The following is a 13972-nucleotide window of genomic DNA, read 5'->3' as shown; positions in this document are numbered from 1 at the left end:
AGTAAGAAAAAGGATGAAAAGGGGAGTCAGAACAACATAAAAATCTGAGTGCCCTCAGAATTAAATTAACATTTACTAAATATCATGTTTTGCCATTGTACCAGCTCCTTGCTAATGAATGTATCTGAGAAAGCAGCAGAGAATGGCCCAAGTACTTTGGCTCCTACCACCCACGTGGAAGAAGACACAGATGGAGTTCCAGCGACTGGTTTTAGCCTGGCCCAGATCTTGCTGTTGAGGGCATCTGGGGAGTAAACCAGCTGATTGAAGAGAGTGCTCTATCCCTGCCTTTCAAATAAATCTCTTTTAAAACAAATTTCTATTAAAGAAGAAGATACTAACAAGCCTAGTGACAGGTTTTTGGGAAGAAAGTCACTTGAGGATTGTGGTTCAGGAATATTTACATGGCTGCCTTATACAACAACCCCTCTTATTAACTGCTATAGCTAATGACACTCAGGTTCTCAATTCCACTATCACTCAAGCTACAAATCTTAAATGTCTAAACTCCCCTCTCCCAATCACATTATTTATTCACAATAGCCTTTCAACTAGTCAACAGGCTTCACTGTTCTTTTTTTTAATTTCAACAACTTACAGATATTTCCTGAAAAAATCTTAATCCAATTTATGTCCTCATCTCATAATACTTGCTTTTGCTTGAAACCGTCAGTGACTTCCAGAATGCAAATACTATGAATTTGATTCATATGCTGTCTTTCCGGCCTCATAGTCTATAAATATCCTCTGTCAAAAAGTTCTTACCACACTTACACAATAGTTTCTGGTTTGTTTATTTTTTTGCCTATATGCAAGGGTATTGTAAAAAGTTTGTGAAATTGGGATTGGGGCCAGCGTTTTGGCATAGTGGGTAAAGCCGCTGCCTGCATATGGGTGCCAATTCCAGTCCTGGCTGATCCACTTTCAATCCAGCTCCCTATTGTGTCCTGGGAAAGCAGTAGAGGATGGCCCAACTCCTTGGTCCCCTGCATCCATGTGGGAGACCTGGAGGAGGCTCCTGGCTCCTTGATTTGGATCGGCCCAGCACCAGCCATTGTGACCATCTGGGGAGTGAACCAGCGGATGGAAGACCTCTCTCTCTCTCTTTCTTTGACTTTCAAATAAATAAATAAACCTTTTATAAAAAGATGGGATTAATGGGCTGGTGCTGTGACATAGTGGGTAAAGCTGCTGCCTACAGTGCTGGCATCCCTTATGGGTGCTGGTTCAAATCCTGGCTGTTCTACTTCGGATCCAGCTCTCTGCTATGGCCTGGGAAAGCAGTAGAAGATGGCCCAGGTCCTTGGGCCCTTGCACCCACGTGGGAGACCCAGAAGAAGCTCCTGCCTTTGGATTGGTGAAGCTCCAGCCATTGCAGCCAACTGGGGAGTGAACCAGCAGATGGAAGACCTCTCTAGGCCGGCGCCGCGGCTCAATAGGCTAATCTTCCGCCTGTGGTGACGGCACACCAGGTTCTAGTCCTGGTCGGGGCGCCAGATTCTGTCCCAGTCGTTCCTCTTCCTCTCCAGCTCTCTGCTGTGGCCCAGGAGTGCAGTGGAGGATGGCCCAAGTCCTTGGGCCCTGCACCCGCATGGGAGACCAGAAGAAGCACCGGGCTCCTGGCTTTGTGGCTTTGGATCAGTGCGGTGCACAGGCCACAGCGGCCATTGGAGGGTGAACCAACGGAAAAGGAAGACCTTTCTCTCTGTCTCTCACTGTCCACTCTGTCAAAAAAAAAAAAAAAAAAAAAAAAAAAAAAAAGGATGACAATGGGAGCCAGCACTGTGGCTTAGCGGGTTAAGCCTCGGCCTGTAGTGCTCGCATCCCACATGGGCGTCAGTTCCAGTCCCAGCTGCTCTACTTCAGATCCGTCTCTTTGCTATGGCCTGGGAAAGTAGAAGATGGCCTAAATGCTTCGACCCCTGCACCCGTATGGGAGAACCGGAAGAAGCTCCTGGCTTCAGCCTAGCCCAGCCCTGTCTGTTGTGGCTATCTGGGGAGTGAACCAGTAGATAGAAGATCTCTGTCAGCCGGCGCCGTGGCTCAATAGGCTAACCTGCCTGCGGTGCCGGCACACCGGGTTCTAGTCCCGATCAGGGCGCCGGATTCTGTCCTGGTTGCTCCTCTTCCTGTCCAGCTCTCTGCTGTGGCCCGGAAAGGCAGTGGAGGATGGCCCAAGTCCTTGGGCCCTGCACCTGTGTGGGAGACCAGGAGAAGGCGCCTGGCTCCTGGGCGCTGGCTCCACAGCGGCCATTGGGGGTGAACCAACAGAAAAGGAAGACCTTTCTCTCTCTCTCTCTCACTGTCCACTCTGCCTGTCAAAAAAAAAAAAAAAAAAAATCTCAGTCTCTTTTTCAAAATAAATAAGTAAATCTTAAAAAAAAAAAGAGTCCCCAATAATAATAAATACTTAGGATTTCCCTACCTTTTATCATTTAACAGTCACAAATATCCAATGAGTCAGATACTGTCAAAATCATCCACATATAAAGAAACTGAGGCTTTTGCCCAAGGCACATTATACTGTACACTAGTAACTGTGGGGTTAAATTGAGAATTTGAAGTATTAATACACTATTTTATTCAACAGCTTATTTAGTTTTCTCTGACAATGCTGAACATATAGCCTTTTCACACTCTTAAAAACCTCAGCTGCCATTTGGGATGGTCACATCCCATATCAGACCGCCTGGTGATCGAGCCCTACCTCTGCTTCCAAACTAGCTTCCTGCTAATGCACCACGGAGGTAGAAGATGTCAGCAAGTACTTTGGTCCCTATCAATCATGTGGGAGACCCAGATGGAAATCCTGGCTCCTAGCTTCAACCTGTCCAGCCCATGCCATTGTGCACATCTGGGGAATGAATCAACCAGTTGTTAGAAAATCAATCTTTCGGCCGGCGCCGCGGCTCACTAGGCTAATCCTCCGCCTAGCGGCGCCGGCACACCGGGTTCTAGTCCCGGTCGGGGCGCCGGATTCTGTCCCGGTTGCCCCTCTTCCAGGCCAGCTCTCTGCTGTGGCCAGGGAGTGCAGTGGAGGATGGCCCAGGTGCTTGGGCCCTGCACCCCATGGGAGACCAGGAGAAGCACCTGGCTCCTGGCTCCTGCCATCGGATCAGCGCGGTGCGCCGGCCGCAGCGCGCCGGCCGCGGCGGCCATTGGAGGGTGAACCAACGGCAAAGGAAGACCTTTCTCTCTGTCTCTCTCTCTCACTGTCCACTCTGCCTGTCAAAAAAAAAAAAAAAAAAAAAAAAAAAAGAAAATCAATCTTTCTCTTTCAAATATAATAAATAGTTAAAAGTAAATTAAGTTAGGAGCCAGCACTGTGGCACACTAGGTTAATCCTCTGCACGTGGCACCGGCATCCCATATGGACGTCGGTTCTAGTCCTGGTTGCTCCTCTTCAGTCCAGCTCTCTGCTGTAGCCAGGGAGGGCAGTGGAGGATGGCCCAAGTGCTTGGGCCCCTGCACCCACATGAAGACCAGGAGGAAGCACCTGGCTCCTGGCTTCAGATCAGCGTACCTCCAGCCATGGCGGCCATTTAGGGAGCGAACCAGTGGAAGGAAGACCTTTCTCCCTGTCTCTCACTGTCTGTAACTCTGTCAAGTAAATAAATAAAAATCTTAAAAAAAAAAAAAGTAAATTAAGTTACCAAAAAATCTAAATAATCAATATAGCTGACTCACTATGTTCACATTCCTTCTTTTGTAGTCAGCATATTTCTAACAAAATAAAAATATTGAAAGGTGAATAGACAGAAGATACATCATATACATACCAAACACTAGTCTCACAAAATATAGCTTATCTTTGCCATTCAGCAGGAATGGATTAATCCACGATATAAAATCTTAATATAAAACCCTCTACAATGCTTTCAAAGATTAAATTTCTTGGGGCCAGTGCAGTGGCACAGCAGGTTAACGCCCTGGCCTGAAGTGCCGGCATCCCATATGGGCGCCAGTTTGAGACCCAGCTGCTCCATTTCTGATCCAGCTCTCTGCTATGGCCTGGGAAAGCAATAGAGGATGGCCCAAGTCCTCGGGCCCCTGCACCCACGTGCGAGACCCAGAAGAAGCTCCTGCCTGGCTCCTGGCTTCGGATCAGCGCAGCTCTGGCCATTGCAGCCATTTGGAGAGTGAACCATCTGATGGAAGTCCTATCTCTCTGCCTCTCCTCTCTCTGTGTAACTCTTTCATATAAATAAATAAATCTTTAAAAAAAGATTAAATTTCTTAATACTTTCCTAGATTCTTAATTTCACTATTTTTTTTATATCTACAGGTAGAGTTATACGCAGTGAGAGGAGAGACAGAGAAAGGTCTTCCTTCCGTTGGTTCACCCCCCAAATAGCCGCTACGGCCAGCGCTGTGCATCCGAAGCCAGGAGCCAAGTGTTTCTTCCTGGTCTCCCATGCGGGTGCAGGGGCCCAAGCACTTGGGCCATCCTCCACTGCCTTCCCGGGCCACAGCAGAGAGCTGGACTAGAAGAGGAGCAACCGGGACCAGAACCCGGCACCCATATGGGATGCCAGCGCTGCAGATGGAGGATTAACCTAGTGAGCCACAGCGCCGACCCCCTTAATTTCACCATTATCAAAAGACAGTCCTGGAGCCAGCACTGTGGTGTAATGGGGTAAAGCCGCGGCCTGCAGTGCTGGCATCCCATATGGGTGTCAGTTTGAGTCCCGGCTGCTCCACTTCCAATCCAGCTCTCTGCTATGGCCTGAGAAAGCAGTACAAGATGGCCCAAGTCTGGACTTGGGCTCCTGCACCAGTGTGGGAAGATTGGAGGAAGCTCCTGGCTCCTGGCTTTGGATCGGCGCAGCTCCGGTGGTTGTAGCCAATTGGGGTGTGAACCAGCGGATAGAAGACCTCTCTCTCTCTGCCTCTCCTTCTCTCTCTAACTCTGACTTTCAAATAAATTAATTGAAAGAAAAAAAAAAGACAGTCTTCTCAGAAAATTTAACAGTCTCAGTTAACTGGCAATTCTTGTCAACATAAAGTCCCAAAAGTAGACAACCAAAATATATTACAAATGTGTCCAGTTGAGTTAGTTCTATCTTTATAGTTCAGAATCTTGTGGGAGTGTGATCTCTTCCTGGGACAACACAAAATCTCTGGAGACATGTAAACATTCTTCCCCCATCACCGTAATTCTCAATAGATAACTAGAGCTAACTATTACAAAGTACTTTAGGATAGCACATTTCCTTTCACATAATCCTAGCATTTCAATCAAATGTAACAAGTATTGATTTCCTTATTATTAATACTACTATAAGCAGTTATTAGGTACTTCCTAGGAGTTCCTACTCAAATGTCTAAGGCCTTAAGCATGCAGAAGTCTACAATACAGGATCAAATGTTAATAAATGCCAATTTAAACAATGTAGGCAACACTGTCATCATTTTAGAAAAGAAAGAAACAAAGAGTCCAATAGCTATAAAAATAAAAGAATCTTTGATCAGGCGAGGCTATATCCAAGTTGTTTATTGACTATTATTTATCTCATTATAGCCACTAACCTAAGATGTGACCTTAGGAAAAGAAACAATAATACCAATATACCTTAAAAAGGTGACAGAACTAATGCAAACGAATATCAAGTTCAATTATCCACAAAGTTCTAAAGAAATGCTTCCCCCATCACCTTAATTAATCGCCACTGATAAATGGCAATGCCTTAGGGAATACCTTTGCAGAAGTGCCTTTGACAAATGCAGATTAGTCCTAACTAGGTAAATTTCAATCAAAAACCATCAACTTTTAAAGAGAAAATAAATCAAAATAATAAGCACTTATGATGTCTGCACTCAATGAGAATAGCACATTTCACAAATATCAATTAAAATCTGTGACTGCCATGCCAAGGAGAAAAATTATATAGGAAACATTAAACTAAGGTTTCATTTAAATGACTAGCCAAAGTGTCATACCAAACCAGCAACAAAGCTAAAGCAATCCAAGAAACCTTCAATGCAGTTAACTATTACAGCTTACACAACACAGCATCTTTCTCCATGAAATGCAGACTTCTCAAAATCCTGGGCTTTCTACACCTAGGATACAATCTATAGCTAGGCATCCTTAGAACAGAACATCTGCTCTTTCTGTTTGGAATCCATACTGTGTATCACTAATTTTATTTTAAATAGATCCAATGTATAAGAACAATATTGTAGAACACATAAGAACATTAGCAAAGAATTTCCACTTCAAACTCTTTCTCTCTTCCCAAAGTACATAAAAACAGGTTACTTGTCCTAACAGAGGCTTCGGAGGCAAGTAAAAACCCCTCTTTAGAACTACAAATAGACCTGTCCAGGTTGGTTTAAAACCAACAGAGCCTCAAGTCCCTCTAGCAAAACAATGTCTGACTTTCAAACTCAATGGGAAGAATCAGAAAATTCATTCTGCTTTTAGTTTTTTAAGCCTTCTCCAGCTTAATGTTGGTAATTTACACAGCTTCCTAGCTAATTTATTAAGATTATGAATAATATGAATAAGGTCATTTTCCCAGACACTTAAATATACTTAAAATATAAGCCATAAAGTCATATGTATGCTTGTGTAGGTATATGGATGATGTTGTGTGTGTGTATAAATCTATTAAGAAATAACTGAGAAACATTTACATTCTCTTAAAAAAATATAGACAATAGAACACGGGTGTTCCAGCTAGCAAACCTAAAATTATTCTCACTTTTCCTTTCCAGAAACATCTCTAAGTCTCTTTTATGCTAGAGATAATTTATTTATAAAAATAGGTAACAAACAATTCTACTAAAAAATTAAACTGAAATTTTATAGATATAGGAATATAAAGAATTTTAGAAACTAATCTCCAAATTAAGCAAAAGATCCTGCCACATGTATCAGAAACACAAATACATACATTTAGAACTAAAGCTCTCAGCTCAAGCAAAATGATCTGAAAACCTGAAAAATCACCGGTGTGCTTTCCTCTCTACCAACAGCAAGGAGTGGAATATGTCTGATACATAATACATAATATAGTGAATTATATCATTCCCAACCTTACTCATTCCTCACCATATTAACCCGTCTACCCTAATAACATTAAAAAGAATAAAAATGTAAAAATAATCATACATGAACTTTCATAAGGCTTATCATTTGCCACATGAATCTGAAATTCTAGTGAAAATGTCTACTCATCTGAATGCTTGCTATGAGACATTAAAGTGACCTACTCTCTTTTATGGTAGTATCTCATAAAAAGGTCCCTTTCAAGGGGCGACACAAGACCTACATAAAGAGCCTTTAATGTAAATTATTTTTTTCTCATCTTTGATGTTCATTATTAGGAAAATCACAGATAGATGTACTGTTTCCATGCAAACTAAAGTAGAAGAAAACATCTGCAGTACTGGATTTTTGCAGTATACCCACTACTGGTTCTTGTCAAAGATTTCAGATATTTATGAATTTATACTTATTTGACTAGAATAAAAAGTTAGCAAGAGTGTATTTATGTGTATATGCATCTTTACATATAATTGTATATACACATATAGAGACAATAAGTGTATGCTTAAGGGCAGGGACACTGGTTTTTATCCCAATCATTCAATGTCCATCTTGCAAAAAAAAAAAAAAGGGGGGTGGGGTGGGGTAGAAAACATGAGATTTTAAGATTTACAATAGAAAAATGTTTTTCTTTTAGAACAATTATTATCAAATAACCTTACAAACACAAGCAAGAGGAAAATGCCATGAAAGGGCAATCTAGCATTTCACAGCTTCTGTTCCTTTACTCCACCCAGTCTTCCCAGCTCAACGGCTGTTCACAGCATCCACAAATATTACCCTATTTTTTTTATAAAAGGAGGTGGAGAAGTAACAAATGGGGCTTGCTCCATCAAAATCAATACATACAGAAATATTTAATATGGAAAACTGGGTTCCTTTCTTGGATTTTAAAAATACATAGAAGTTTTAAAACTGTTTTAGGAGATCCTCCCCTTCTGAACAATCTGAACAATGATCATATTTATACTCTTCTGCTTTAATTAAAAACTGCCATTTGCCACTGCCAATTATTTTGTAAAATTGTGTCCTCAAAGTCATCCATTGAAAGACTAAAAGCTAGCCAATGCCTTAAAATCAAACGAGAATTTTTGAAGTAAAAGCTTTTACTATATACTCAACATTATACCACTACCGACATACCCAAGCAGGAAATTTCCCTGATTGAGACTGAACCCCGCAGCAATCAAGCTCTGCTGCAGCAGGGGAAAAAAAAAAAAAAAAAGCAAACACTACCGTGGCAAAAGGGGAGAGATGACATTATAACCGGTATGAAAGGCCGAGGCACCGTCTCCTCCGCCCAAGCCTCAAAAAGAAATTCACACAAAACCCACCCTCAACAAAAATAGAATTGTCAAAAACGGCACAATTATTTTGTTTAGCCTTTAAAAAGGATTGTGTACTTAAAGCAGAGCTCGGAATAACAGTCATCTCTTCATCTTTCCCCGATCGCCTCTTAAGGAGAGGAGGAGGGGGACCTTGGCATGACATCGCCCATTGAGAACGAGACCACAAATCCGGTCCTTCTCCTCAAAAGCACAATTTCTCAACCAAAGGACAGATACGAACTGGAACCCAACCCCAACCCCAGAAGATGATTTCCTGCCCTCCTGCCGAGGAGTTCTTGCTAAGTCATGGGAGAAAGGCAGAATAACAAATAAAGCACCTTGCTCTCTCCTCTCGGAGACACTGAAAACCTCCTCTGCGCTGGTAGGTCTGGAGCGGCAGTCAAAACCTGCCCACCGCACTTTCTCACCTGGGAGGCTGGGAGGCCACGGACGCAGGCACTGCGCCTCCGACACGAGTGGGGGGACTCGGGCAGAGATGGAGGGGAAGGGCACCGGGCCTCGAAGCCCCGAGGTGGCAACGTCAAAAGGCAACTCCCGTCCGAGGAGCCAGTGGCAGGCAGGAGAGCCCTGCCTGACTGGGTGGGTGGGTGGGTGGGTGGGTGCAGGGGCTGGACCACCGCACTTGGGGGCCGGGGAGGCGGCGGCCAGGGCTCTTCTCTCTAACCTAAGGACAGGTGGGGGACGGAACGCCCGCAAGGCCCTGCGGGTGCCGAGCCCGGCCCCCGAGCCGACCGCGGCGGGTGGGGTGGAGACTGCGGAGCTGCCTCGGCGGCCGGCGGGAGGAGCGGGGCCCAGCCCTGTCCCCAGGATCACGGAGCGACCTGCTCCCCACGCCCTTCCTAGCCAAGAATACTTTTCTTGCTAAGTCACCGAAGGGGGAGAGCGATCCCTTCTCCGGGAGGACCGCGGGTGGAGTCGCGGCGGCCCCGGCACCCCCAGGGCCAGCGCCAGGGAGGACGCGAGCGAGGGCAGCGCCCTCCCCGGCCGGGCCCCCCTCCTCCCGGGTCTCTCACTCAACGGCCGTCGCGGCCGCCATTTTGAGAGCGAGGAGAGAAGAAGAAGGAGGAGGCGGCGGCAGGGGGAGGGGAGAATGGGAGGGAGGGGACCGGCGCAGCCACATCGTCAGGCCGCCGGGCCCGGCCCGCGGCCGCCCGAGCGCGCTGGAGGAGACAGAAGGGAGGGCGCGGAGCCTCGCTGCCTTACCGGAGCGCTGCACCGCCGCCTCCGCAGGGCCTCTTCCGTCCTTCACTCCCATCCACCGGCGGGGGAGGGGGGAAGGGAGAGGGAAGGGAGGAAGGAGGGAGGGAGGGAAGGAGGGAGGGGGAGGATGGCGCGCTGGGCCCGGTCCCCGGGAGGGGAGGGGGAGGGGAGCGGGCGGGCTCCTCAGCCGTTCCGGGGCTCGAGCCCAAGCCCGGCGCTCGCGGTTTCTCTCGCTCGCGCCCGAGCGCTCCTTTCCTTCTCTTTCTCGCTCCCTAGACCCTCGGGTCGCTGCTCGTTCGCTCGCTCACTCGCTATCTCGGCCGCCGGACTCCGCCGCCGCCCCGCCGCTCCAGCTCCGTCTGTCACAGGAGCTGCCCCAACGCCCTGACGTCACCGCGCCGCCGCCGCCGCCGCCGCCCCAGTCCCGCCAGGAAGAGGGAGGGGAGCGGAGGAGGGGCTGCGGCGCATGCGCCGGACTGAGCCGGCCCTGCACCGAGCTGCCTTCCGCCTTGCGGGCCGACCGCCCCGGCCGGTGCGGCTGAGCTGGAACGGCAGACGCCTAGCGAGTTTGCGCGCGAGGCGTTGTTCCTCACGCGTCTGTAACCTTGAGAAGCGGCCCTTTTCTCCTCAGCCCCTCGTCTGACTGTTGAGGCCCCTCACGAACTCGCTCTGCCCATCTCCCGCCCCGCCTGTACCCTCCTGCGGTGCTTTCCCGCTTCCCCGGTGGACAGCAGGCTTCCGTCGGCAGCCGTGCATCCCGGGCCCCGGGTCGGGTGGGGAGCAGCAGAGCCCTGGCCGGGCTGCGTCCCCTTCTGCCTCGGGCTTGCGGGATTATTTCCCAAAAAACAGTAAGGAAGCAGGTTGATTGGCTTGGGAGGAAAAGCTGTTGAGGTTAAAAGGCAGATGGAGTGCCTTAATTATCTTCATTTTTATTATCGATTATTAATTGGGAGGATTCGCTGTTAGATGTGATTCAGCTGTTATCTTCCTTAGTCATACACACACATACACATCAGAGACTCGAAGTCTCAAAACTGACGCCCGAGGAAAGACCTGGAACTTCATCCCTACCAGGAATGTCTGAGTGTGTTTGCTAAATTATGGGCTGAAATATTGATGACAAAGAAGTGGTGGGGATTTGTAGCCAATTTATTCCACACAGAGACACTTCACTTTCAAAAGGCCAGATTTGGGGTTCTGAATAATTCAATATTGGATATTCTTTTAATAAGAGGTATGGAATGAGAGTATTTTATTATTAATTAGTATTATCCAACAAAACTCTTTTCCTGAGACAGGGCGGGCTTATGTTGACTGGTTTTATTACTCCCTTTTATGAAGGTAAATACGTGGAGTCCATCGCATTTGGGAGGCGGCCTAGCTAATGAAAGAGACAACTTAGATGTGAATCCTGGTTGGGCCTCTTGCTGGAAATGTGACCTTGGGAGAATTACCAAAGAAAAAGAAGGGAATATCTAACTTTCAAGGCTTTTGAGAATTAGGAGATGCTACACATGGAAGGTATCTCACTTTAGCGGGGACTCAAGGGTAACCCATGGAACCATCACTGCTGCTTGCTAACAGCAAGTTTGCTTTTATCAAGAAAGTCTACGTGTTTCCCTGGCAGCGTTCAAAAGGAACATGAGCCAGTTGTCTCAAGGGTTTGGGTTTTCCCTTTCACAAAGGCAGGGGATGAGACCGAATGGTCTCTTGAAAGGGCTTTCCCAGGTTTCCAGTTGTAGGATTTCTCTAGATACGGATGTCAAACGAAGCACAGAGGTGCCGTGTGTGCTATTACTTACGTCCAATCGCAGCCAATAAACACAATACCATACATCCCTTCCTCTAAGAAATCCCTTCTTTCGTTTTTTCCTTTTGAAATATTTATTAGTGCTGATAACACGTTCCTTAATAATTCATCAGCTTGGTAAATCACTTCTTTATTACTTTTTTTAATGAATGCTCTAAAAATCAACAAAATCTCCCAGGAAGAAATTGGAAACATATTGATAAACAGTGATTGAATACAAATGGGTAACACTAACTCCTGTAAACCTTGAGCTCAGATTCATGTTTTGAGAAAACTTAGAGTCTGTATTGTGTAATTATGCACTCAAATGAGGTCAGATTTACAGCAATCCTTCAGAAAATATTAACTCCCTTTGGAGAGAAGTATAAACACTTTATCCCTAGACTGTGATTTTTCTGGACAGAAAACTATGTTGTATGCTTAACTTGATGTGAGGCAATGGGTTACGGTCTATGCACTTGCTTTCCAGTTGCTTGCTAAGATGACAAATCCATTTTAATAAACACTTGTCTATTGGAAATGGAGAAGAGAGAAGTAGTCTATGTTATCAATCATAATTCACAGGGATTTATACAAACTCCACTATATCCAACCAAAAAACCTTTAATAGCAGACATTTTGGATGATGTGTCTTGAAGAAAAATTAAGTTTTAAACATCCATTTTTCTTACCCTATCTAACAATCTTTCCTTGTTCGGTTGAATTGCAAATCTTATTTTTTCCAGCAGACATTTTCAAAATGGAAAACATTTGTTTCGTTTGCTGCAGTAAAATTAGTGTTAGTTTAAACAATTCTGCAAATAAGCTAACTGGAAGAGACACTCCAAAAATATTGCTATTGGGAAGAGGACGAATTGTCTTTTTTTTTTTTTTAATTTTTTTTACTCTTATTTTTTTGACAGGCAGAGTGGACAGTGAGGGAGAGAGAGAGAGAGACAGAGAGAAAGGTCTTCCTTTGCCGTTGGTTCACCCTCCAGTGGCTGCTGAGGCCAGCGCACCGCTGATCCTAAGCCAGGAGCCAGGTGGTTCTCCTGGTCTCCCATGGGGTGCAGGGCCCAAGCACTTGGACCATCCTCCACTGCACTCCCTGGCCACAGCAGAGAGCTGGCCTGGAAGAGGGGCAACCGGGACAGAATCCAGCGTCCCGACCGGGGCTAGAACCCGGTGTGCTGGTGCCACAAGGCGGAGGATTAGCCTAGTGAGCCGCAGCGCCGGCCGAAATGTCTTCTAAAAGTATCTCAACAGCAAAATCTATTTACAATAAGCACAAATGTTAAGATACTATTTTAAGAATAAACTATCCTCTATAGTCAAATGTACATTGTTGTTTGTGAAAACATTTTAAGAACTAAATAAAAAAGCAATTAACCAATGGTGAAAAGGCCGCTTTTGGGAATACAAGTAAGAGGAATCAAGGCCTCACCTAAAGAACCATGACCCAACTTGTGAGGGTGTCCTCTGGGAGACTTTAGCTGATTAATTTATGTGCCTGCATCTCCTCCAAACGTGGATGTGTCTGAGAGGGCAGACCAACTGGACAGGTCACTCCACATCTCAGCACCATGACATCCTCATGTGTCATGGACAGGGGGAGTCATGGAAGCAAATTACAGGCTATTAACACAGTGAGACTCTCATCCTGGGAGTAATAGGAATATTTAAAAGCACTTTGTAATCTGGAATAAGAATATATAGAAAAATCATCTTAAGTACTAATAAAAAGAAAAATATAATATGAAAAGATAACGCCAGCTTCATTTGAGATGTCTCTCCACAGGCTGGGACAAAGGTAAAATAAGCTTTCTTTCCCACTCCCTTCCCTTTATGCCAGTTGTGTTTTACCTACTGGAGCAAAAGATTAATTATCTGGAAGTCTTAAGGCTTTATAAAGGAGGTGACTTAAAACAGGACTTTAAAAAGTGGCAAGAATTTTAATGCATGCATTCAATAAATATTTACTGAGTGCCTTCTGGGTGCCAGCCTCTGTGCTGGCTGCTGAGTATAGCTAGTGAACAAGACGAACAGAATCCCTGTGCTCACTGAGTTTATATCCTGGTAGGAGACACAGAGAAAAGAAAAATAGTGACAACAGAAGTGACAAGCTATGAAGGCACTAAGCAGTACCGAAATGGAGAAAAATGGAATGGACAATATTACTGATGGTAGTAAGAAAAGACTTTTTTAAAAAAAATTTATTTATTTGAAAGGCAGAGTGAATGAGAGAGGGAGGGAAAGACAAAGAGACCTTCCATTTGCTGTGTCACTCCCCAAATGGCCGCATGGCCAGGGCTGTCCAGGCTGAAGCCATGAGGCTGGAACTCCATCCAGGCCTCCGACATAAGTGACAAGGACACAAGCACTTGGACCATCATCAGCTGCCTTCCCAGGAGGATTAGCAGGGAGCTGGATGGGAAGTAGAGCAGCTAGAATTCAAAACAGTACTCACATGTTTAAGCCAAGACTTGAATAGCTGTAAGATTCTAGATTATGGAAATGCAAGTGCAAAGACCATGAAGCAGGAAAATATTTGCTATGCCCAAGAAAATGAAAGAGGATCTA

General features: G+C 45.6%; 1 protein-coding gene across 9 annotated transcripts in view; it reads right to left on the bottom strand.

Moving 5' to 3' along the window:
- Positions 1-9964, bottom strand: part of PAFAH1B1 (platelet activating factor acetylhydrolase 1b regulatory subunit 1) — an 86829-nt gene extending 76865 nt beyond the window's left edge. For 5 of the 9 annotated variants that reach the window (XM_070061214.2, XM_070061215.2, XM_070061212.2 and 2 more), the window contains exon 1: positions 9607-9964. The gene's annotated coding sequence lies outside the window, so the exon portion shown is untranslated. Of the gene's footprint in view, positions 1-2056; positions 2316-8720 lie in introns of all 9 variants that reach the window. The other 4 variants (XM_070061218.2, XM_051824539.3, XM_070061219.2 and 1 more) reach the window with 4 other exon arrangements.
- Positions 9965-13972: the final 4008 nt, after the last annotated feature.

The sequence above is a fragment of the Oryctolagus cuniculus genome, chromosome 17, assembly GCF_051225735.1.
Source record: "Oryctolagus cuniculus isolate XC-2025 breed Fujian yellow rabbit chromosome 17, ASM5122573v1, whole genome shotgun sequence".
NCBI classification, from domain to species: domain Eukaryota; kingdom Metazoa; phylum Chordata; class Mammalia; order Lagomorpha; family Leporidae; genus Oryctolagus; species Oryctolagus cuniculus.
This window is presented reverse-complemented; position numbering and strand designations above follow the sequence as displayed.